We start from the raw sequence: 24,355 nt of genomic DNA on the forward strand, positions 1-24,355 counted from the left end.
ACCTTATCATAGAATATAAAAAAAAAAAAACAACAAAACAAAGACTTGGATATAAATACAAATACAACAATTTTCTTTTACTAAGAAAAACAATAACAACAACCAGATATTTCATTTAGTTTTAATTTCCCCATAAACATCGGTTCGTTTGTTCGCTCTGTCGCATACTTCTCTGTCAAGAGAAGTACAACCGAGTAATTGAGCCTAATTGGTTTAAAGTGGGTGAAGTAATCATTTTGTTGTTATTCATCCCCATCATTGTCGTCATCTACATGCTCTCACACTCTCGCATTATTTGTAAGACATGCTTGTAGTTGTGGGTGCTTGCTTAGACGGAATTTAGAATGTTCGCTTTTGCCGGAGTGTGTGCTGTGAGGGGGGTCGCCATCTCTTGAGTACTCTTGAGTACTTTTCTGAAATGATGAATGACCCGAATATGTGCGACAAGGTCACGCACATTCATTCTAAATGATGATCAAATTGTCCGAAATGACTTTTGATGGCAGTATGCAGTATGTGAGAATTAGAAGATTTAATTGGGACGGCCTCTTTTAATGGATGTTCTGTGAATGGATATCGATGTCATAAGGCAAAGTAATTTGAAGGCATAATAAATGAGAAGACATGGTGTCTTGGCAGGCCCCATTCAGTTGAAGCAGCTTAGTTGTATACTCTGGCCATGGGATTTTTTTGAAGGCTGGGGGATAATACATGGGAAAACTAGTAAGGAAGGGCAAAAGTCGGTCGACTGTATAATACCCTACACCTGCCATATAAGCACAATGTGGGAGCAATTTTGATGAATCTCGGCGGATGTTTTCAGAGAGGTTATTAAACAATCCCTATCAAATTTCAAGCAAATATGTTCAATCTATAATAACTACGGTTGACAAATGACAACATTATTGCAAATTACCCAAAATCTGACAAACATATATATGGGTGCACTATCTAAACCTCAACCGATTTCGAGCAAACTTCTCAGACATTGTGGTAGTCGGGGAGGAAAGCGTTGGAGGCGAGGAAATCCGCTTGCAATGGCTCTTGGAGTGAAAATCGGCCGATATACATACATGACAGCTATATCTAAATCTGAACCGATTTCTTTGAAATTCACCAGTAACATTGAGAGTTAAAAGAAACCCCTTCTTGCCAAATTTCGAGAGAATCGGTTAACAAAAAAGCACTTTATTGCAATATTTATCAAAATCGGATGAACATATATATGGGAGCTATATCTAAATTTGCACCGATTTCGAGCAAACTTCTTAGGTTTTGTGGTAGTCATCAAGGAAAGCGTTGTGCACAATTTTGGCCAGATTGGTCAAAAAATGCGTTTGAAGTGGCTCTAGAAGTGAAAATCGGGCGATATACATATATGGCAGCTATATCTTAATCTGAACCGATTTCGAGCAAACTTCTTGGATACTGTCGTAGTTGTCGAGGAAAGCGTTGTACACAATTTTGGGAAGATTGGTCAATAAATGCGCTTGCAGTGGCTCTTGGAGTGGAAATCGAGCGATATACATATATGGCAGCTATATCTAAATCTGGGCCGATTTTTATGAAATCCATTGGTAATAGCGAGAGTCATAATAATATCCCTCCTGCCAAATTTCGAGAGAATCGGTTAACAAATGAGCATTTTATTGCAATATTTCTCAAAATCGGATGAACATATACATGGGAGCTATATTTAAATCCGAACCGATTTCGTGCAAACTTCTCAAATATTGTGGTAGTTGTTGAGGAAAGGGTTGTACAAAATTTTGAGAAGATTGGTCAATAAATGCGCTTGCAGTGGCTCTTGGAGTGGAAATCGGTCGATATACATATATGGCAGCTATATCTAAATCTGAACTGATTTTTATGAAACTCACCAGTTATATTAAGAGTCATAAGAAAATCCTTCCTGCCAAATTTCGAGAGAATCGGTTAACAACTAAGCACGTTATTGCATTATTACTGCAAATCGGATGAACATATATATGGGAGCTATATCTAAATTTGAACCGATTTGGAGCAAACTTCTCAGATATTGTGGTAGTCGTCGAGGAAAGCGTTGTACAAAGTTTTGGCAAGATTGGTCAATAAATGCGATTGCAATGGCTCTAGAAGTGAAAATCGGGCGATATACATATATGGCAGCTATATCTAAATCTGAACCGATTTCTTTGAAATTCATGGGTAATAGCGAGAGTCATAAGAAAACCCTTCTTGCCAAATTTCGAAAGAATCGGTTAACAAATGAGCACTTTATTTCAATATATCTCAAAATCGGACGAGCATATATATGGGAGCTATATCTCAATCTGAACCGATTTCGCGCAAACTTCTCAAATATTGGGGTAGTCATCAAGGAAAGCGTTGTGCACAATTTTGGCAAGATTGGTCAATAAATGCGCTTGCAGTGGTTCTAGAAATGAAAATCGGGCGGTATATACATGTGAGAGCTATATCTAAATCTAAACCGATTTCTTTGAAATTCACCACTTATGTCGAGAGTCATAGAAAAATCCTTCCTGCCAAATTTCGAGAGAATCGGTGAACAAATGACCATTTTATTGCATTATTACTGCAAATCGGACCAACATATATATGGGAGCTATATCCAAATCTGAACCGATTTTTTCTAATTTCAATAGGTTTTGTCCCAAGGCCGAAAAACATGCCTATACCAAATTTTGAGACGATCGGATGAAAACTGCGATCTGTACTTTGTACCCAAATTAACATGGACAGACGGGCAGACAGACAGACGGACATAACTAAATCGAATCAGAAAGTGATTCTGAGTCGATCGGTATACTTATCAATGGGTCAATCTCTCTTTCTTCTAGGTGTTACAAACAACTACACTAAATTAAAATACCACAGTAGTGGTGTAGGGTATAACAATGTCTCAAGGCCGAAAAACACGCCTATACCAAATTTTGAGACGATCAGATGAAAACTGCGATCTGTACTTTGTACCCAAATTAACATGGACAGACGGACAGACAGACAGACAGACGGACATAGCTAAATCGTATCAGAAAGTGATTCTGAGTCGATCGGTATACTTATCAACGGGTCAATCTCTCTTTCTTCTAGGTGTTAGAAACAAATGCAATATGTTATAATACCACAGGATTGGTGTAGGGTATAACAATGGGCAAAACCGATTTAATTAAAAAATGTTGAAGGCCAAGTATGTTCTATTTGAAGTATCGAAATGACAGAACACAGGTAAATCTTGGTCCCTCAGTCAAATAAATAAATAAAAAATTTTATACAAAATTTATATTTCTCCCTACTTCATATTGTCTTAGTTTTGAAGTGCAACTCTTATTTCCTAACCAAATTAGAAAATCTACACATATCCCCTAAAAACACCCCAATTACAGCGGCAAACATTTATATGACAACAAAAAAAACGCCAAAAAAAAAGAATACTGCCGCATTTAGAAACAGTAGAGGGAAAGCCCAGATTTGGAAACTAAACCGGAACACCTTTTACTACACAATTTTGGCGTAGCCTTAAATTGGGTTATAACAAACTATGTAATTATACACTACACACCACACACACACACACATAGACAAACACACACCCTAGAGTTTTCACACACTCATATGGGCCTACATACACATAAAAGAATACTCGAATTTATATGAACTTGCAAGTAGTTCAGTAACACTTTTCAAAGCCCCTTTCCGCAATGGCGTTGGCCTAGCGAGACGCCAACAGCAGCATGAAGACAAATAATAACAGAAAAGCGTGTTATGTGTGCACAATGAATATCCTTTAGTGCAAACCTATTTAGTGCATATGCATGTATGTATGTGTGTGTGTCAATGTGCTTTGCACTCTCTCTCTCTCTCTCTCTCTCTCTCTATCTCCACCCAAATACATGGTGCATGGCAAAAGGTGCTTTAAGTGTTACAATGACTATTTGGTAAGAGAGTTTTGTTGTTGTTTGGTACTCTCTGATTTTGGCCATTTGCCTAAGGCTTACTTCGGCTGAAACTATGCGAGAAGTAACATAAAATACTTTGAACTGGAATATGTTTTTAAGGCTATAAAGGCACTAAAACAGAACTACGGGCAAATAATCAAAGAAGTAATAAAAAGTAATAAAAAAATGCATTGGAAATTTTGGCTCAATTTAATTTTTGAAGTAGACTAGCTGAACCGTGCCCGGTCCGCTGCGCCTTCTTTTACAATATATGGAACAAAATTATCCTTTGAATATTGAGAAAGTGGTAATGTAAGTCGCTTGACTAAGAGTATAATGTGAATTCCATATGATCTTTATTGGTCTATGAATTTGCTCGGAGAGTTCTTAAAAGACTTTATTAGAGCTCAATGTTCGTCATGGGAATTTTGGGAGCGGAAAGGGCCCCAGGGTGGTGGTTGGTGGGTTTAGGGGATGATGTGGAGCTCCAGAAACATGGTGCCGAATGTGGTTATCAATTTCGTTCTCTATTCCCATATATCTTTCATATAAGCCTCATATTGCCAGGGTCGATAAATATGTATGTCCGATTTAGAGGTGTTTTGGGGGGTGGGTTGGCCCTACAGACACTTAGCCCTAAAAAAATATCAGCATATTGTCATTGCCCCCAAACACGTGGCCTTAAAATTTGATTTTATGTTTGCTTTCTAATCTCAAATGCCTTTGATTTGAGCCCCATATTGCCATGGTCGGTAAACTTGTCATCTTTGAGGGGAGAGGCGGTTCCCAAATACTTGGTCCCACTTTTGAATATCAGATACGTATTCTACACCCAAATACCTTTTATTCGAACCCCATATTGCCATGGGCAGTAAATTAGTCCCGTTTGGGGGTGTTTTGCGGCTGGGGTGGAACCCGAGAAACTTGGTGCCCAAAGTGAATATCAATTTCGTGCTTTACTTCTCAATATCTTTCATTTTAGCGCCATATAGCCATGGTCGGTATTTATATACGATTTTGGGGTTTTAGAGAGTGGGGCCATCCCCCAAACATTTTGCTTTGAAAAAATATTAGCATAGTGCTCTACTTTCAAATATCATTTATTTGAACCCCATATTGCCATTGGTTTAAGGGGCCCAAACATTTTGCCCCAAAATTCGATATTAAATTCGTTTTTTAATCACATAAACCTTTCATTTGAGCTCCTCATTGTAATAGTCAGCAAATATGTCCGATATTGAGGATTGGATGCTTAAAATTATCAACATCGTGCTCCACTCTCTTTGAACCCAAAAATGTCATGGTGAGCAACTACGTCCTATTTGGGGGCTGTTATGGGGGTGGAACGTCCCGTAGACAGTTGGTTCCGAATATTGATATCAGATTCGTTGTCTACTTCAAATACCTTTCATTTTAGCCCCATATTTCCGTAGTCGGCTAACATGTACGGTTTGGGGAGTGTTTTGGGAGATGGGGTGGCCACTGAGTGACTTGGCCCTGAAAATGTATATCAGATTCGTGTTCTACTCTAAAACACCTTTTATTTGAGCCTAATATTGCAATGGTCAACAAATATTTACTATTTGGGTGGTGTTATGGGAGTGGGGATGACCCCATAGACTCTTTTTCCCGAATAATGTTATCAGATTAGTGCTTTACACCCAAAGACCTTTCATTTGAGCCCCATATGGCTATGGCCGTAAATTTGACCTTTTTGGGGGTGTTTTTTAAGGAGGGGCGGCTACCCAAACACTTCCCACCACCTATAAATATCAAATTCGTATTCTACACTTAAATACCTCTTATTTGAGCCCATTTGATTAGATGTGTACCCCTCATTACCGAGATCTGGCGTTTCTAAAAATTGGGGTAAGGGGGAGGAGGAATTCCGTGCTACATACAAAATCCTTAATTGTTTTCAATACCACTCCTTTAAGATGGTTCATGTCTGATATTGTGTCTCCACCTAAGTACCGGTATTTGTTGTACGCGATAGCTGGGCAATGACAAAGGAAATGTTCCAACGTCTCATCATCTTCCCCGCATGCCCTACACATGCTATCACTTGCCGCACCAATTTTACTTAAGTTGCCTCGTAGTCCTATGTGACCCGTTATGATACCAATAGCTATACTGACCTCCTTCTTGCTTCCTTTCAGTAATAGCCTGGTCTTCTCACGAATTGGATCCCCCCATAGGATTTTCGCCGTCCTACCGACCGTTTCGTTGTTCCACATTGTTGCATGCGCATTCGTCGACCACTCCCTTAACACGGACTGCGTCGACCCAAAAGGCTTCGGGTTAACCATGTTTATTAGCGGCAGTTCTGGCCTTCACCGCCAAATCGTCTGCCCTTTCACCCGGCTCCCCAACGATTCGGATTTTCCCATCCTCAGGGAAAGCAATAGTCTCCTTCTTACACTGCAAGACTGTTCGTGACCTTACCGTCCTGGTTGTTATTGCCTTTATGGCAATTTTACTGTCGGTAAAGATGTTCACAATCGACGTCCTCGCGTCAGCACCACACCACTTCACTCATTCCGTGATCGCCCGGATCTCCGCCTGCAGGACCGTATTGTGGTCTGGCAGTCTAAAACAGATCTCAGTCCCTGGGTGTGGATGTGTGGATAATAGATATTTTTTATAAAATTTTTTCAAACTTTTATTTATTTATTGATTTTTTTTTTTTGTTAATTTTGTCAACAGTTTAATTTTGTTATTATTTTTTTGTTTTCTTTTCTTCTTGCCCTCTCCCTTCCAAATCACACCTCGTTCCCTTGAAAGGGCAAATTCTGACAATACTCCTATACAGTATTTGGTGTGTCACACATGTTATAAAAGAGCAGAGCACAGAGCACACATTATAAAACCTCCCAAAAATAACGGCAACATCAACAGCAAACAGCAACACTGACAACAACAGCAATATCATGGTGCCAGCAACAAAAAGCAATTGTGAGTGAACTTTTAGCATAGTTTTGTCTTGACAGCTCAAACAGTAGCAGCAGCAGCAACAACAACAACAGCATCAAATTGTTTCTATGCTATGCAGCAGCAAGAACAACAACGATAGCAAAATCACAAAAACAATAGAACATGAAAAAAAAAACAGCGACAACTATTACAGCATTATTCTATCGTTCGAGGCACGCAAACAAGGAACATTGTTGTTGGTGATGTACTGAAAGGGTGAAGGTGGCGGCGGTAGTGGTGTTTGTGATGGGTTGGTCGGTTGCTTAAATTAAATGATTCTTTAATTGAGCAATGCCATAATAAACGAGAGACGAGAGATTTAATGAAATTTTCGCTGATAAAAAAAAAGAAACCAACAACAAAAAATAAATTGATGTAGGTTTCGTCACACACACACAAACACATACAACACTCATGCATAAAGAGATTTACATAAAAGTACAGCGAGTGACAATAATGGGGCTCATAAATCAGAAGGTATTATAAAAACTATATAAATAAAAAAAAATACAGGGCTGGAACTTTAGTTACATTTAACACGAACTATGCCATAATAAAATTAAAATGCTTAACAACACATACATTTTTTTTATTAAATTTACCAAAAAAATTTAGCCAAGACTTAAATCTAATCCAAAAAAGGTGACAAAAATATACAACTGAAGGTCTTTATATTTTGATTTTCATAGATATAAATTTATTTAATTTGTATCTTTTCCCACTGTACTATAATAGCTACACATTTTCATCTATTGAAGTACGTGCGCATATTCTGCGCTCCATTTCTACGCTTGCCAATGCCCAGAATGTTGAACAAATAAATATTCTGAATATGATGTTGAACAAACCACAATTGAGTGCCCCGCAGCAGCAGCATGTATTGTGTCATGTCATTTGAAGTGATTGTAATAAATTTTACTACACACAAACTTCAGGCGCTTTTACATTAAATAAGTACCGGAACTTTAAAATTGTTCGTGAAATTATGAACAATAGAAGAAATAGACAATAAGCAAAGAGAAGTCGGTGGAGAATGTTTCATTTGAATTTTTCTCAGCAAAGAAGGAATTTTGAAATTCAAAATCGTACAAAAAGTACTAAAGAGCGATGATAGTGAACACAAAAATCTTGTCCATATTCGAAACATACACAAATCGGTCTTTCTTCCAAATTTCGGCCAAATCAGATGAAAATTGAGGCTTCTAAGGGCTCAAGAAGTCAAATCCGGGGATCGGTTTCTATGGAGGCTACATCTGTTTATCGACCGATTCGGATCATACTTGGCATGGATGCTGGAAGTCATGACACAAGTCTTTGTTCCAAATTTGAGCGAAATCGTATGAAAATTAAGGCTTCTAAGGGCTCAAGAAGCCAAAACCGGGGATCGGTTTATATGGAGGCTATATCTGTTTATGAACCGATTCGAATCAAACTTGTCATAGCTGTCGGAAGTCATAACTCAAGTTTTTGTTCCAAGTTTTAGCCAAATCGGATGAAAATTGAGGCTTCTAAGGGCTCAAGAAGCCAAATCCGGGGACCGGTTTATATGGGGGCTATATCTGTTTATAGACCGATTCGGATCATACTTAGCATGATTGTTGAAAGTCATAACTCAAGTCTTTGTTCCAAATTCCAGCCAAATCGGGTGAAAAATGAGGCTTCTAAGGGCTCAAGAAGTCAAATACGAGGATCGGTTTATATGGGGGCTTTATCTGTTTATCGACCGATTCAGATAATACTTGGCATGGATGTTGAAAGTCATAACTCAAGTCCTTGTTCCAAGTTTTAGCCAAATCGGATGAAAATTGAGGCTTCTAAGGGCTCAAGAAGCCAAATCCGGGGATCGGTTTATATGGGGGCTATATCTGTTTATCGACCGATTCGGATCATACTTGGCATGGCTGTTGAAGGTCATAACTTAAGTCTTTGTTCCAAATTTCAACCAAATCGGATGAAAAATGAGGTTTCTAAGGGCTCAAGAAGTCAAATCCGGGGATCGGTTTATATGGGGGCTATATCTGTTTATAGACCGATTCGGATCATACTAGGCATGGATGTTGTATGACATAACTCAAATCTTTGTTCCAAATTTCAGCCAAATCGTATGAAAATTAAGGCTTCTAAGGACTCAAGAAGCCAAAACCGGGGATCGGTTCATATGGAGGCTATATCTGTTTATGAACCGATTCGAATCAAACTTGTCATAGCTGTTTGAAGTCATAACACAAGTTTTTGTTCCAAATTTCAACCAAATCGGATGAAAAATGAGGTTTCTAAGGGCTCAAGAAGCCAAATCCGGGTATCGGCTTATATGGGGGCTATATCTGTTTATCGACCGATTCGGATCATACTTGACTTGGACGTTGGAAGTCATAACTCAAGTCTTTCTTCCAAATTTCAGCCAAATCGAACGAAAATTGAGCCTTCTAAAAGCTCAAGAAGTCAAATCCGGGGATCGGTTTATATGGGGGCTATATCTGTTTATAGACCGATTCGGATCATACTTGGCATGAATGTTGAAAGTCACAACGTAGATCTTTGTTCCAAATTTCAGCCAAATCGGATGAAAATTGAGGCTTTTAAGGGCATAAGAAGTCGAATCCGAGAATCGGTTTATATGGAGGCTATATCCAAATCTGAACCGATATGGCCCATTTGCAGTCTGCAACGACCTACATGAAAAATAAATACCTATGCATATTTTCAGGCGGACGGAAGGACATGGCAAGATCGACTCAGAATGTCGAGACAATCCAGAGGCGAGTTGTCGATCCAGAGTTGTCCAGGCGCCCAGACAACTTAGGGCCTTGCAATTTTGCATACGATGTCGCTAACCCCCATCAAAGAGATATCTCTACCCATTCTCTTACGACATATTTTGTACTAGGTTTTTTTTTATTTTCTTCCACTTTGCGACGTTAGCATAGTTAAACTTTTCAAAATACAACGGTTGCTTTGGCTAAGTCACGTTGTCAGAATGAGTGAAGAAGCTCCAGGGAAGAAGTTTTTTTGAAGGCGATCACTGTAGTACTCGCAAACCGGGATGACCAAAAGCCCGATGGAAAGATCAAGTGGTGAAAGACATCTCGAGACTTAGAGTTAGAGATTTAAGAGGGGCCCTGAAGATCGATACGTTTAGAAGACTAATTTACAGTTCAGCCAATGGGACAAATGCTCTGTCATAGCCAATTAAACTCAAGTTAAGTAAAGTGATTTGTAAAAGTATGCCCAGTACAAAGGAGTTTGAAAAACCATTAAGAGGAAAGAGAAAATAAGACCCCGAAAAGTTAAACCAGACACAATGCATCTTCTAAGGAGGTAACTTTATTCTCCGACGTCCTCAAAAAAATCCGCTTCGACCCAGACCTGCAGGAGCTCGGTAACGAGGTCAACAAAGTACAGAGGACCGAAAAGAGTGATCTTCTTCTGGAGCTAAAAAACCCTACCCTGAATATTGCCGAGAAGTTCAAGGATAAGATTGAACAATAACTCGCGGTCAAGTCGAAATTAAGACCCAAAATCAGGAGGTTCTCATTGAGTGCAGAGATATGGATGACAAACAAATGCAAATTTTGCCCATGAACATTCCACTAAGGAAAAGGGGTAAACTTCTCACATATCAATGAGTGCAGTCCTATTCAAGTTTAAGCTCAATGATAAGAGGCCTCCTTTTTATAACCGAGTCCGAATGGCGCGCCGCAGTGCGACAACTCTTTTGAGAGAAGTTTTACATGGCATAGTACCTCTCAAATGTTGCTAGCAGTTGGAGGTTTTCCCCTCCGCTGAAATTTTTTTTTCTGATGGTCTCGTCAGGATTCGAACCCAGGTGTTCAGCGTCATAGGCGTTCATGCCAACCTCTACGCTAAGGTGACGTTACAACCAAAATGAAGACATGCATGGCCTTTGCTAAAGCTCTAGAGTAAACAAACCTAGAGGAAAATGTAACAAAAAGTTTACGGAAATCTTATGGAGGTACACAAACTGCAAAATTTAGCCAGCCCACTGAAGTAGCCAATCGAGCTCTCAAAATGAGATATATAAAGATTGGATGGACCTCGTGTCGGAAAAGAGAGAAAGTGTCAGTAACAAGGTGCTTTAAGTGTCTGGAATTTGTAAGTCTCAGGTGGATAGATTCAGACTCAGCCGAAAATGTAGGACGGAGAGACACATAGCTAGAGACTGCGTGCTGTGTTCAAGCAGCGAAGACAAAAACCAAAGCCACGTGGCTGGAAGCTACAGGTGCCCATTCTACAAGAAGGAGCCGAGTTCCAAAATGAAATTCATTCAGTTTTTTCAGTTTTTATACATTTTTTTAATACCCTCCACCATAGGATGGGGGTATACTAATTTCGTCATTCTGTTTGTAACACCTCGAAATATGCGTCTAAGATCCCATAAAATATATATATTCTTGATCGTCATGTCATCTTAAGTCGATCTAGCCATGTCCGTCTGCCTGTCGAAAGCACGCTAACTTCCGAAGGAGTAAAGCTAGCCGCTTGAAATTTTGCACAAATACTTCTTATTAGTGTAGGTCGGTTGGTATTGTAAATGGGCCAAATCGGTCCATGTTTTGATTTAGCTGCCATATAAACCGATCTTGGGTCTTAACTTCTTGAGCCTCTAGAGGGCGCAATTCTTATCCGATTTTATTTAAATTTCGCACGTAGTGTTTTGGTAGCACTTCCAACAACTACGCTAAGTATGGTTTAAATCGGTCTATGTTTTGATATAGCTGCCATATAAACCGATCTTGGGTCTTGACTTCTTGAGCCTCTAGAGGGCGCAATTCACGTCCGATTTAACTGAAATTTTGCACGTGGTGTTTTGGTAGCACTTTCAACAACAGTGCTTAGTATGATTGAAATTGGTTCATAATCTGGTATAGCTGTCATATAAACCGATCTTGGATCTTGACTTCTTGAGCCAATAAAGCGCACAATTCTCATCCGATTTGGCTGAAATTTTTCATGAGGTGTTTCGTTGTGACTTCCAACAACAGTGCTAAGTGTGGCGTAAATCGGTATAGAATCTGATATAGCTGCCATATAAACCGATCTGGGATCTTGACTTCTTGAACCTCTAGAGGGCGCAATTCTCATCCGATTTGGCTGATATTTTGTACAACGGCTTCTCTCAGAACCTTCAACATACGTGTCTAATATGGTCTGAATCGATCAATAGCTTGATACAGCTCCCTTATAAACCTATCTCCCGATTTTGCTTCTTGAGCCCCTACAAGGCGCAATTTTTATCTGAATGAACTGAAATATTACACAATGGCTTCTACAATGTTCAGCATCTATTTATGGTCCGAGTCGGACTATAACTTGTTTTTTTTTTTAATTCAAAAAAAATTATTAAAAAATTGTTCGAGTTTTTTATCATTTGTTCCCTTGAGTTCACTTTAGGCGTATCTATGATCAACACTTAAAGTCTTTGTTTAAATTGTATTCAAATTTTAAAATGATTAGGAACATTAAAAATTTAATTCATTAAAAAATGTGTTTTTAAGTACCTAAATTCAAAGTTGTTTGTGTAATAATCAAGGAAATCACTTGTAGAACGCCCCCCTAGTTGGCCCCCTTTGACTTGGTTCGCCTCAACTAACACATCATTGCCATCATCTTAACAACACCGCCTCTATGACTCGACTTAATTGAACTCTAGGAAACAAAAGCAACAGCAACACTGCACATTATACTGCGCGTCGCATAAAAAACATGTCACGTTTAATAGAACGAACCACAGCGAGACCAAGCAGCCACCACAGCCCGCCAACCATAAACGAGCCAAGACTGTTTAAAAAAGAAAAATTAATCAAACGCACTACCAATTGAACATGATGTCACACTTCTAATGCTGTTGTGTTCGTTTTTTAAGGAGAATCTTGCAATGTGGAATATGAGTTGACTGCCTACCCCATGGCCACCGCGCACACCATGCACTCTCTACGTCGCAGACCATTCATTGTGTGTGATGGCCCCAAGCGGATGGATGACTCTGAATGAAATTGAAATCTCATGGAGGGGAAGGAGTCTGAAGGGCTGATGTTTGTTTACTTCTAAAGTCTAATATGAAATTACAACCACCCACACGCTAGCAGGTGATTGCATTCGAGTGTAAGTGGCATAGTCTGTGACGTGCCACTCGATATGAATAGCCAACATTGAAACCCCTCAAACGAAGCTTGAATGTGGCATGTAAATGAAACGTAAAAGTGGAAAATCCCGCATGACTTCATACAGCCAACGATTAACTTGGTTGACCCTCAACTAAAACAATACAAAAAGGAGAAAGGACATCAGCCCACACCAATAAGGGAACCGGGTGAAAAAAAACTCAGTTGCATACTTTTACAAATCACTTTACTTTAATTGGCTAGGACAGAGCATTTGTGTCATTAGCCAACCTAGAATAGTCTTCCGAACGCCTCGAAAATCAAATTTCGTCGAAACCTATGGGCCGAATCGTATATACCCTCCACCATGGATCGCATTTGTCGAATTCTTTGCCCAGGATCTCTTTATGGGCAAACAAAGGATAATGGATACAAATTGCCATGCAATTGGAGCCATGTCAGGTTAAGGACTGATACGGTCCATACTTGGTTTGAACGTTGGAAACCATAGTAAAAGTCATTTTGAAAAATGTCTGCCAAATCGAATAAGAATTGCGCCTTTTAGAGGCTCAAGAGATCAAATCGGTTGATATGTTTATATGGGAGCTATAGCAGCTAATAACCGATTCCGAGCATATTGGGCATGCATGTTCAAGTTCATAGGAGAAGTCGTTGTACAAAATTTAAGCCAAATTGAATAATAGTTGCGCCCTCTATAGGCTAAAGAATATAACCACGAGATCATTTTATATCAAGTTATGAACCGAATTGGAATTCAAGATCGGTTTATATGGCAGCTATATCAGGTTATAGGAACCGATATGAAACATATTTTGCATAGTTGTTGGAAGTCGTAACAAACAACTTCTTGCAAAATTTCAGCCAATTCGAATGAGAATTGCGCCCTCTATTGGCTCGAGAAGTCAAGATCCAAGATCGGTTTATATGGCAGCTATATCAGGTTATAGACCGATTTGAACCTTACTTGGCACAGTTGTTGAATGTCATAACAAAACGCTACGTGCAAAATTTCAGTCAAATCGGATAACAATTGCGGCTTCCAGAATATCAAAAAGCCAAATCGGGCGAGCGGTTTATATGGGAGCTATATCCAAATCTGAACCTATATGACCAATTTGTAATTCCCCACAACCTACATCAAAAGTAAGTATCTGTGAAAATTTTCAAGGGGCTAGCTTTACGCGATAAGTACCAGATAAGTAAACCCCCATCCTATGGTGGTGGTTATAAAAACGACTCTATCGATTTTCATAAAACTTACAGACGGTAGAGTTTGGACCCCCGGTGAAAATAGGGTACAACATTTTGTGATGTCCTCGAGGGGGGGCGGACCCTCCCCCTAACCGGAATTTTCAAAATTGCCACATTTTGGAGATGGGTGCACCGATTTAAGCGAAATTTTATATGCCACCTTATAGTAACCCAAAAACACGAAATTGGTATACAACTTTGGGGTCAATTAAACTGGGGGGACGCCCCATCCCAAAACCCACCCGAACGGACATGTTTGCCAATTGGGACAATATGGGTATCAAATGAAAGGTGTTTAGGAGTAGAGTACGAGCTTGGCATAGAAAAGTCATTCTAATGGCCGGGCGGTTCCCCACCCCCAAAAAACACCACCCAACAGGACACTTTTACCGCTTTGGGCAATATGGGTATCAAATGAAAGGTATTTAAAAACAGAGGAAAAATCTGACAAAAAATGCATTTCTGAGGTGCCTCCCCACCACCCAAAACCAAAATATGGGTGTCAAATGAAAGGTGTTTGTAGATCACACACATATATATGTAGCTCGAATGTAGTCTTTGAGAGTAGAGTATGAATCTAACATCCACTTTCGGGACAAAGGTTTCGGCTACTCCAATCCAACATCAAAACCAAGAGAATGAAGTAAATCTAACATCCAAACTTTACCCTATTTCCAAAAATGCCAGATGTCGGAAATGGGTGGGGCGATTTAGGCGAAATTTAGTTTGCTTATAATAACTCCAAAACAGGAATTTGGTATCCCTATTTAGGATGGGATATCTAGGGAGCCGCGCCCAACGCCAGCGAAATGGAAATATAAACCAATATTGACAATTATGGGATATATTTACCGATCATAGCATTATAAGACTCAAATGGAAGGTATTTGGGAGTAGAGCAGCAATATGATATCCACATTGGGGTGAAATATCTGAAAGGCGGTACCAGCACCCCCAAACAAGACTTATTTCCTGTCCGTGTCAGTATAGGACTCAGATAAAATAAGAGAGTGAAAGAGCTGCGCCTGGGTTCAAATCCTGGCGAGACCATCATAAAATTCTCAGCGGTGGTTATCCCCTCCTAATGCTGGCGACATTCGTGAGGTACTATGCCATGTAAAAACTTCTCCTTAAAAGAGGTTTCGCACTGCGGCACGCCGTCCGGACTCGACTAGAAAAAGGAGGTCCCTTATCATTGTGCTTAAACTTGAATCGGACTGCATTCATTGATATGTGAGAAGTTTGCCCCGGTTCCTTAATGGGCAAATTTGCATTTGTATCAGGCTATAAACCGATTCAGACCATATTGGACAGGTATGTTGAAGGTCATGAGAGAAGCCGCCCTCTAGAGGCTCAAGAAGAGGCCCTCTAGAGGCTCAAAAGTCAAGATCCCAGATCGGTTAATATGAAGCGAAAAACTTTTGGTACGGAGGGACAATTTGCAAATTTTTTTTTTATACTCGAAAATATTTGTAACCTCTCTAGCATTTAAAAAAAAATTTCAATCGATTTCCAAATAGCCTCACAATTTCAGAAATACTGACCGAAAACTTTTTGTAGGGGTTTACTCTTTCTTTAAAAAAGAAACCAAGCCGATCGGTGCATAAATGACGGTTTGGCAAGCAGAACAAAATTTGACAAACAGACTTGGGGACTTTCCCCTCCAGCTGCCCCCCAACTGACCTCCCGAGCGGTACGCAAAGAAAAGAAACGCAGAGGTTATCTTGTCCGCCTATGACGCCTAACACCTGGGTTCGAATCCTCGCAAGACCATCAGAAAACATTTTCAGCCGTGATTTTCCCCTCTTAATGCTGGCAAGATTTGTGAGGTACTCTGCTATGTAAAAATTTCTCTCCACAGAGGTGGAAGATGCCGTTCGGACACGACTATAAAGGGAAGCCCTTTTATCATTGAGCTTAAACTTGAATCGGACGCCAATCATTGTCAGGAGAGAAGTAAGCCCCCTGTTTCTAAGTGGAATGTTCATGGGCAAAATGTGCAATTTGCAAGTTTCTCTGGCTCACCCTGTAGTCGCACTTTAGGCTCGCCGTTCGGACTCGACTATAAAGAGGAGGCCCCTTATCATTGAGCTTAAACATGAATCGGACTCCAATCATTGCCAGGAGAAAAGTATGCCCCCTGTTCCTTAGTGAAATGTTCATGGGCAAAATGTGCAATTTGCTAGTTTCTCTGGCTCACCCGGTAGTCGCACTTTAGGCCCGCCGTTTGGACTCGACTATAAAGAGGAGTCCCCTTCTCATTAAGCTTAAACTTGAATCAGACTCCACTCATTGACATGTAAGAAGTTTGCCCCTGTTACTTAGTGGAATGTTTATGGGCAAAATTTCTAATTTCCAAGTCTCTCTGGCGCACCCTGTAGTTACATAGGTGCTTTCAATACCACAATCATTGACTGCTGCTCTTTCATAAAAGTTTTTGTTTTGTTTAATAACAATCCAATAATAATTGTAAAGTTGTTTGCATGATGGTAATTGACACAAACATGCCCGTCCAAGTTTTGTTGGGTCTTGTGATGTTTGTTGTTGTTGATGTGGTGGTTGGTGGCAGCAGCATATGTTTCGGTAAACAAGCAACTGCTGCTTGCCGAAGCAAAATATGAAGTTGTGCCTTGTACTTGCCTCATGTGAAAATAAACTCGTTGTCTTTAGTTGAGCACAAGTTGAGAGAAAAGCATTGATGTTCACAGCACAGTCATTATTGAGCATACTTGGAAGGTACATACATATAAAAAAACATGATACCACCCAATACTATGTCTGAGGAGACGAAACGAGGGAGGTATAATCAATTAAGTAGGGGAAAAAAGACAGAAACTTAATTTTGATTAAGAAAAAAAAACAAAATTTGACAAAGAAAATAAAATTGGAAGGGGGAGCGGACCCTCCCCCTTACCACAAATATACTACCCAAAAATAAAAGTGGACCGATTGGGACAACATGGGAATCAAATGAAAGGTATTCAGGAGTAGAGTACGAATTTCATAATAAAAGTAGGGTCCAAACAACTGGGGGACCGCCCCAGCCCCAAAACCCCTTAAAATAGATTTATTTGACGATCATGACAATATGGGACTCAAATGAAAGGCATTCGGGATAGGATTACGAATATGGTGAGGAAGTAGGAATAGGCTTTATAATTTATTGATAACGGAAGGGGGCGGACCCTCCACCGTTACCCTAAAAACACCACCCAAAATCAAAAGTGGATCGATAAGGACAATATGGGTATCAAATGAAAAGTATGCGGGAGTAGATAACGAATCTGGCATATAAATTCATGTCGAAGTATAGGGGGTCACCCCACACCCACAAAAATACATACAGGTAACATAGGCTATACAATTTTTTTTTCGATACCGTAAGGGGGACGGACCCTCCCCCTTATGGCAAAAACAGAACCCAAAATCAAAAGTGGAGCAATCGGGACAATATAGGTATCAAATGAAAGGTATTGGAGAGTAGAATACGAATATGGTATTAAAACTTAAGTATAAGGACCCATGGGGCTGCCCCAACCCCAAAACTCCCCCAAACCCAAAACTCGTCCAAACAGACATATTGGACGTTCATTTCAATATGGGGCTCAAATGAAAGGTATTCGGGATTTCGAATCTGGCATATAAAATCAGATCGAAGTAAAAGGGGTCACCATACCCCCAAAAACGCCTTAAATGGGCTTATGACCCACCATGACGATATGGGACACGGTTTTTGTGTTTGTTCCGTAGAATCAAAAACGGCTAAACTGATTTTCTTAAAATTGTCACAGATTGTGTAAGTTTGTCTGGAAGGAAACGTAGGCTATATAACTTTTAGATATCGGATGGGGGCGGTCCCGACCCTTACCCCAAAAACACTATCCAAAACCAAAAGTGGACCGACAGGCACAATATGGGTATCAAATGAAAGGTATTGGAGACCAGAAAACGAATATGGTATTAAAATTTGGGTCCAAGTACCCAGCGGGCCCCCAACCCCAAAACTTCTCTAAGCAGATACATTCGAAGTTCATGGCAATAGGGGACTCAAATGAAAAGTATTATGCAGTAGATTTCAAATATGGCATAAAACATTAGGTCCAAGTAATGGGAGGTCGCCCACCCCCAAATACCCCCAAATGGGCATATTTGGCGACCATGGCTATATGGGACTCAAATGAAAGGTATTAGGGAGTAGATTACAAATATGAAATTAAAATTTGCGTTGAAGTCTAGGTGGCGCTTTTTCTCCTAATGATACGTCAAATGGGTTATTTGACCCATTATGACAATATGGGACTCAAAAGTATTTGAGAGTAGTAAACGAGTTTGATATCCAATTTTGGAGCCAAGTATTTGGGGTACGCCCCTAAGCACCCCCTAAACTGAATTTCATTTTCATATACATTTTCTGTGCAAAATACCCTCCAAACGATTCATATTTACCGGCCATGGCAATATGGGGCTCAAATGAAAGCGATTTGGAATGGTAGCACGAATTTGACATCCATATTTGAGTCGAAATGTCTGAGGCGCCATCCCTCCCCTAAAAAGCGCTTCTTATTACCCTAATTTTTAAAAACCACCAGGAATCGAGCAGGGGCAATCTTCTCACACATCAATGAGTGCTTTCCGATTCAATTTTGAACTCAATGATAAGGGACCTTTTTTAATAGCCGAATCCGAACGGCGTCCCGCAGTGCGACACCTCTTTGGAGAAAAATTTTTAAATGACTCTGCATGGCATTGTATCTGGCAAATGTGCGACACCTCTTTGGGGAAAATTTTTCAAATGACCATGCATGGCATTGTATCTCGCAAATGATGCCAACATTAAGAGGGGATAAACACCGCTTTGTCCGATGTTCTCGCCAGGATTCAAACGCGTTCAGCGTCATAAGCTACAATGGCACGAATTCGATGTCCGCATTCAGGGCCAAGTGTCCCCAACCTAAAATGATATTAGAGAGTTAAAGAAGGCGCAGCGGAGCGGGCCCGGTTCGGCTAGTTTTCTATATAAATAAAATAATATTTTGAAAAATTTTCTATAGAAATAAATTTTTGACAAAATTTTATATAGAAATAAGTTTTGGCAACATTAAATTTTTATTTTCCCATAATTTCCATACAACCCCCCTTTAACATTTTGTAATGCTGCATAGTTTGCATTGTTCATTGTAGTTGTCATCACTCACCCTCGCTTGCATGGTCATGGCAGTTACGGCGCTGACAATGCACTCAAACGCACAATCAAGTTCAAGGTCTGGAAGAGCATTTCTTTGTGTATCTTTTGAAAATAAACAACAGCAAAAATCAAATCAAGACATTGAACAACAGGGAATGGCCAAACACTGGAGACAGAGGAAAAAATTTATGAGCAAAGAAAAACAAAAATTCACATAATTTAAAAAAAAAGCTGACAAACATATAATTCGAACGTTTTGTCGCAAGCCCACCAAAAAAGAAAAAAAACTATTTCAACATCATTAAAATACGATTTTCGCATTCTAAAGGCAACACATTCCACATACCGCAACATACCAAGCCTATTTTGCATGGGCGTTGTGAGGCAAGGAAATCGTAAAAAAATTAACCTAAACCACCTATACTAGCTGTGTATTTCCACACCTGCAGCTGCCGGCTTCACAGCACCCTCAAATCGTAATGCTACTCATCAATGTCTGGTCTGTGTGGCCAATAAAACCGGCAGAGTAGGCCCTGATGAAGACAACATTCGCCGGTAGCAATTATTACAGCTGACAACAGCGATTTTGATGTGTTTTTATGGCCTTTGCCTGACTGACTGTGTAAGCGCTCGAGCGGCGGCTAGCCTCTTCTCTCTCTCTCTCTCTCTCTCGCTCTCTTTGCTTCGCCCTCTTTGCCTTTAAAAACACTTTCCGGTGCGAGTTTTATTTCCGCTTTGTCTGCAGTTATGGCAAAAGTTCAATGAAGCACAACGCACAATGTTTCATTCCTTAGCAAATTGTTTGGTTAACACTTGAAAGTGTTTTATTTATTGACTCATAGTTGTTGTTGTCGGCGCTGTTGTTGTTGTTGTTGTTTTTTTTTTTTTTTGTTCTTTCTTGCTTTTGGTGTCGCACATGGGTAGAGATAAACAGAGACCCTATGTGTCGCAGTGCTGTTGCAGTTATATGACTTAAATTTTTATTGATGGCATTTGCAAAACAAATGGTGGGCTGTTAGCGTAGATGATGTCAAAAAAATTCAAATTTGATGATTTAATGAAATGGAAACAACAACAAAGTGGCATGGAGGAAAATTTTGGAAACAAAGTACCTATGAAATAATGGAAATATTATAATTTAGGGGAAAAAAATGTTGAAAGAAAAAATGTGAAACAAATTTTCTGTAGAATTAAAATTTTGGCCAAATTTCCTATAGAAATAAAATATAAACTAAATTCGAGCAATAGTAATATAAAAAAATTCAAAATTTTCTACAGAACAAATATACTTTGTAAAGCAATAAAAATAATAAAATTTTAAGCAATAAAATAAAATTTAAAAAAATCTGGTAAAAGAAAACTTTTACAAGAGTTTATACAAAAGTAAAATTTTGATAAAATTTTATAAAAAAAATCAACAAAATTTCCGGAAGAAGTAAAAAGGTTTGCTCAATACAAATTGAATTTAAACAAAACAAAAATTCTATATAAACAAAATTTTGCCAAAATTTTCAATAAAAATAAAATTTTGGCAAAATTTTTCAAAAAATAAAATGGCTGAACCGATTTTTTTTTTAAATTTTCATACATGGTTTCTGAAGGGGGGGCGGACCTTCCCCCTTACCCTAATTTTCAGAAACGCCAGATTTCGGTGATGGGTAGTGCGATTTAAACGAAATTCTGTGTGCCCTCTTATAGTAAACCAAAAATACAAATTTGGTATTTAAATTTCGGATGGGGTACCTAGGGGGGCCGCCCCAACCCCAAAACCTAACATATATATATTTAGACCAATCACAACAACATGGGTGGGTATCCAAAGTTCGGCCCGGCCGAATTTTTTACCTTTTACTTGTTTTTTTTTTTTATTATTTTATTGGCCGAATTGGGCCCGCTCCGCTGCGCCTTCTTTAACTCTCTAATATCTGTTTAAGGTGGGGAGACTTCGCCCTGAATGCGGATATCGAATTCGTGCCATTGTAGCCTATGACGCTGAACGCGTTCGAATCTTGGCAAGGCCATCGGACAAAGCGGTGGTTATCCCCTCTTAATGTTGGTGACATTTACGAGGTGCAATGCCATGCATAGTCATTTTAAAAAATCGGACGCCGTTCGGGAAGCACTCATTGATGTGTGAGAAGATTGCCCCTGCTCGGTTCCTGGGGTTTTTAAAAATTAGGATAATGAGAAGTGCTTTTTAGGGGAGGGATGGCACATCAAAATCGTGCTGCACTTCCAAATCCCTATTATTTAAGCCCCATATTGTCATGGCCGATAAATATAAACCGTTTGGAAGGTGTTTTGGGTCTGGGGCGGCCACCGGCCTACGGAAATGAGGTTCGGTTTAGGGTGTACCCCTAACACTTGGCTCCAAAATTGGATATCAACTTCATTTCCTACTCTCAAATACCTTTAATTTGAGTCCCATATTGTCATAATGGGTCAAATAACCCATTTGACGTATCTTTAAGAGTCGCCACCTAGATTTGAACGCAAATTTTAATGTCATATTCGTAATCTACTCCCTAATACCTTTCATTTGAGTTCCATAAAGCCAGGGTCGGCTAATATGCCAATTTGGGGGTATTTGGGGGTGGGCGCCTCCCATTACTTGGGCCTAATGTTTTGTGTCATATATGTAATCTACTGCCTAATACTTTTCATTAGAGTCTCATATTGACATGAACTTCGAACATTAAGGGGAGTTTTGGGCCCAAATTTAAATACCATATTCGTTTTCTGGTCTCCAATGTCTTTCATTTGATACCCTTATTGTGCACATCGGACCACTTTTGGATATGGGTGGCGTTTTTGGGGTAAGGGTCCGCCTCCTACCGATATTATGAATCCTATATTTCCTTCCAGACAAACGTACACAATCTTTGAAAATTTCAAGAAAATCGATTCAGCCAAGTATCATATAGTCCTAATGGGTCCAATGGCGTTTTTGAGGGGTGGCGTGACCGCCGATCGGTCCACTTTTGATTTTGGGTTGTGTTTTTGACATAAGGGGGAGGGTCCGTCCCCCCTTTCGATATCGAAAAATTACATAGCCTATGTTTCCTTCCAGACCAACCTACACAATATGCGAATATTTCGAGAAAATCAGTTCTGCCGTTTTTCAGTCTATATGGAACAAACAAACCGAGTCCCATATATCCGAGATTGGCTAATGTGCCCGTTTTGGGCGTTTTTATGGGGGTGGGGTGACCCCCTAAACTTCGACATGCATTTATATACCAGATTCGTTGTCTACTCCCGCATATTGTTCATTCGATACACATATTGTCCTTATCGGTCCACTTTTGATTTTGGGTGGTAATTTTGGGGCAACGGTGGAGGGTCCACCCCCTCCCGTTATCAATAAATTATAAAGGCTATTCCTAATTCCTGACCATATTCGTATTCTACTTCCGAATACCTTTCATTTGAGTACCATATTGTCATGATCGTCAAATAAACCTATTTTTAGTTGTTTTGGGGCTGGGGCGGCCCCCAGGTATTTGGACCCAACTTTTATTATGAAATTCGTGCTCTACTCTGAATACCTTTCATTTGAATTCCATATTGTTCCGATCGGTCCACTTTTATTTTCGGGTAGTACTTTTGGGGTAAGGGGGAGGGTCCGTCCCCCTTCCGATATCAAAAAATTATATAGCCTATGTTTCCTTCCAGATCAATGTGCACATTCTGTGAAAATTTCAAGGTAATCGGTTCAGCCGTTTTTGAGTCTATACGGAACAAACAAACAAACCGAAAAATAAACACAAATTGAATTTTATATATAAGAAGAAGATAGCTGGACAGGGTCCGCTCCGCTGCGCCTTCTTTCACTCTCTTATTTTATCGGAGCCCTATATTGGCACGGTCAAGAAAAAAGACCTGTTTGATGGTGCTGGTACGGCCTTTCAGATATTTCACCCCAATGTGGATATCATATTGGTGCTCAACTCCCAAATTTCTTACATTTAAGTCTAATATTGCTATGGTCGGTGAATATGTCCGGTATAAGGATGTTTTTTATGGGGGAGAGGTGGACCTCCCTGCATCTGATTCGTTCTCTAGTCTCAAATACCTTTCATTTTTGCCTAATATTGCCATAGTAGGCAAACATTGCCGGTTTAAGGGAAGTTTAGGGCGAGGACCCTGAAATGTCATCAGCATCATGCTAGAGCACGATTTTTTGCCTCTCTGGCTGTAGAATTCACAATTTTGACGCCCCAATACGTGTGCAGAATTTCGTATAAATCGGTTCAGATTTAGATATAGCTCCCTTATATATCTTTCATCCGATATGGGCTATTGAGGCTATAGAACAAACAATTTTGGTCCGATCTTTGAAAAATTTTGACATGAGATGTTTAAATTGACTTTCAAACACGTTTGCAAAAATTTAATAAAAATCGGTTCAGATTTCAATATAGCTCCCATATATATTTTCCATACGATATGGCCTTTTAAGGCTTTAGAAGCCACAATTTTTGTTTGATCTCTATAAAATTTAGTGTGAAGTGTTTCATTTGACGCTTTACTTCGTGTGCTAAATTTAATAAAAGTCCGTCCAGATTTCGAAATATGTAGCTCCCATATGTAGGCGATTGCCCTCTGACACGTCCTTTCATTTGAATACAATTTATTCTCGGTCGTCCTACATGACAGTTTGGTGCTGCTTTAATTGTTAGATTTGTATTCTACTTTTAAATACCTTTCATTTGATACCCATATTGCCCAAAGCGGTGAAAGAGTCCTGTTGGGGGGTTTTTTGGGGGTGGGGGTACCCCCCGACACTAAAGATGTCATTTTCATGCCAAGTTCGAACTCTACTCATATATATCTTTCATTTGATACCCATATTGTCCCAATCG

At 39.6% G+C, this 24,355-nt stretch overlaps 2 protein-coding genes across 8 annotated transcripts in view; one reads left to right on the forward strand and one right to left on the reverse strand.

Moving 5' to 3' along the window:
• Positions 1 to 24,355, forward strand: part of LOC106085974 (angiotensin-converting enzyme) — a 312,626-nt gene that overhangs the window by 146,901 nt on the left and 141,370 nt on the right. The gene's annotated exons all lie outside the window — the stretch shown is intronic.
• LOC106091494 (sodium/potassium-transporting ATPase subunit beta-1-interacting protein) overlaps positions 1 to 24,355 on the reverse strand; it is a 198,112-nt gene that overhangs the window by 70,307 nt on the left and 103,450 nt on the right. The window lies entirely within an intron of this gene.

The sequence above is a fragment of the Stomoxys calcitrans genome, chromosome 5 (assembly GCF_963082655.1).
Source record: "Stomoxys calcitrans chromosome 5, idStoCalc2.1, whole genome shotgun sequence".
Lineage (NCBI taxonomy): Eukaryota > Metazoa > Arthropoda > Insecta > Diptera > Muscidae > Stomoxys > Stomoxys calcitrans.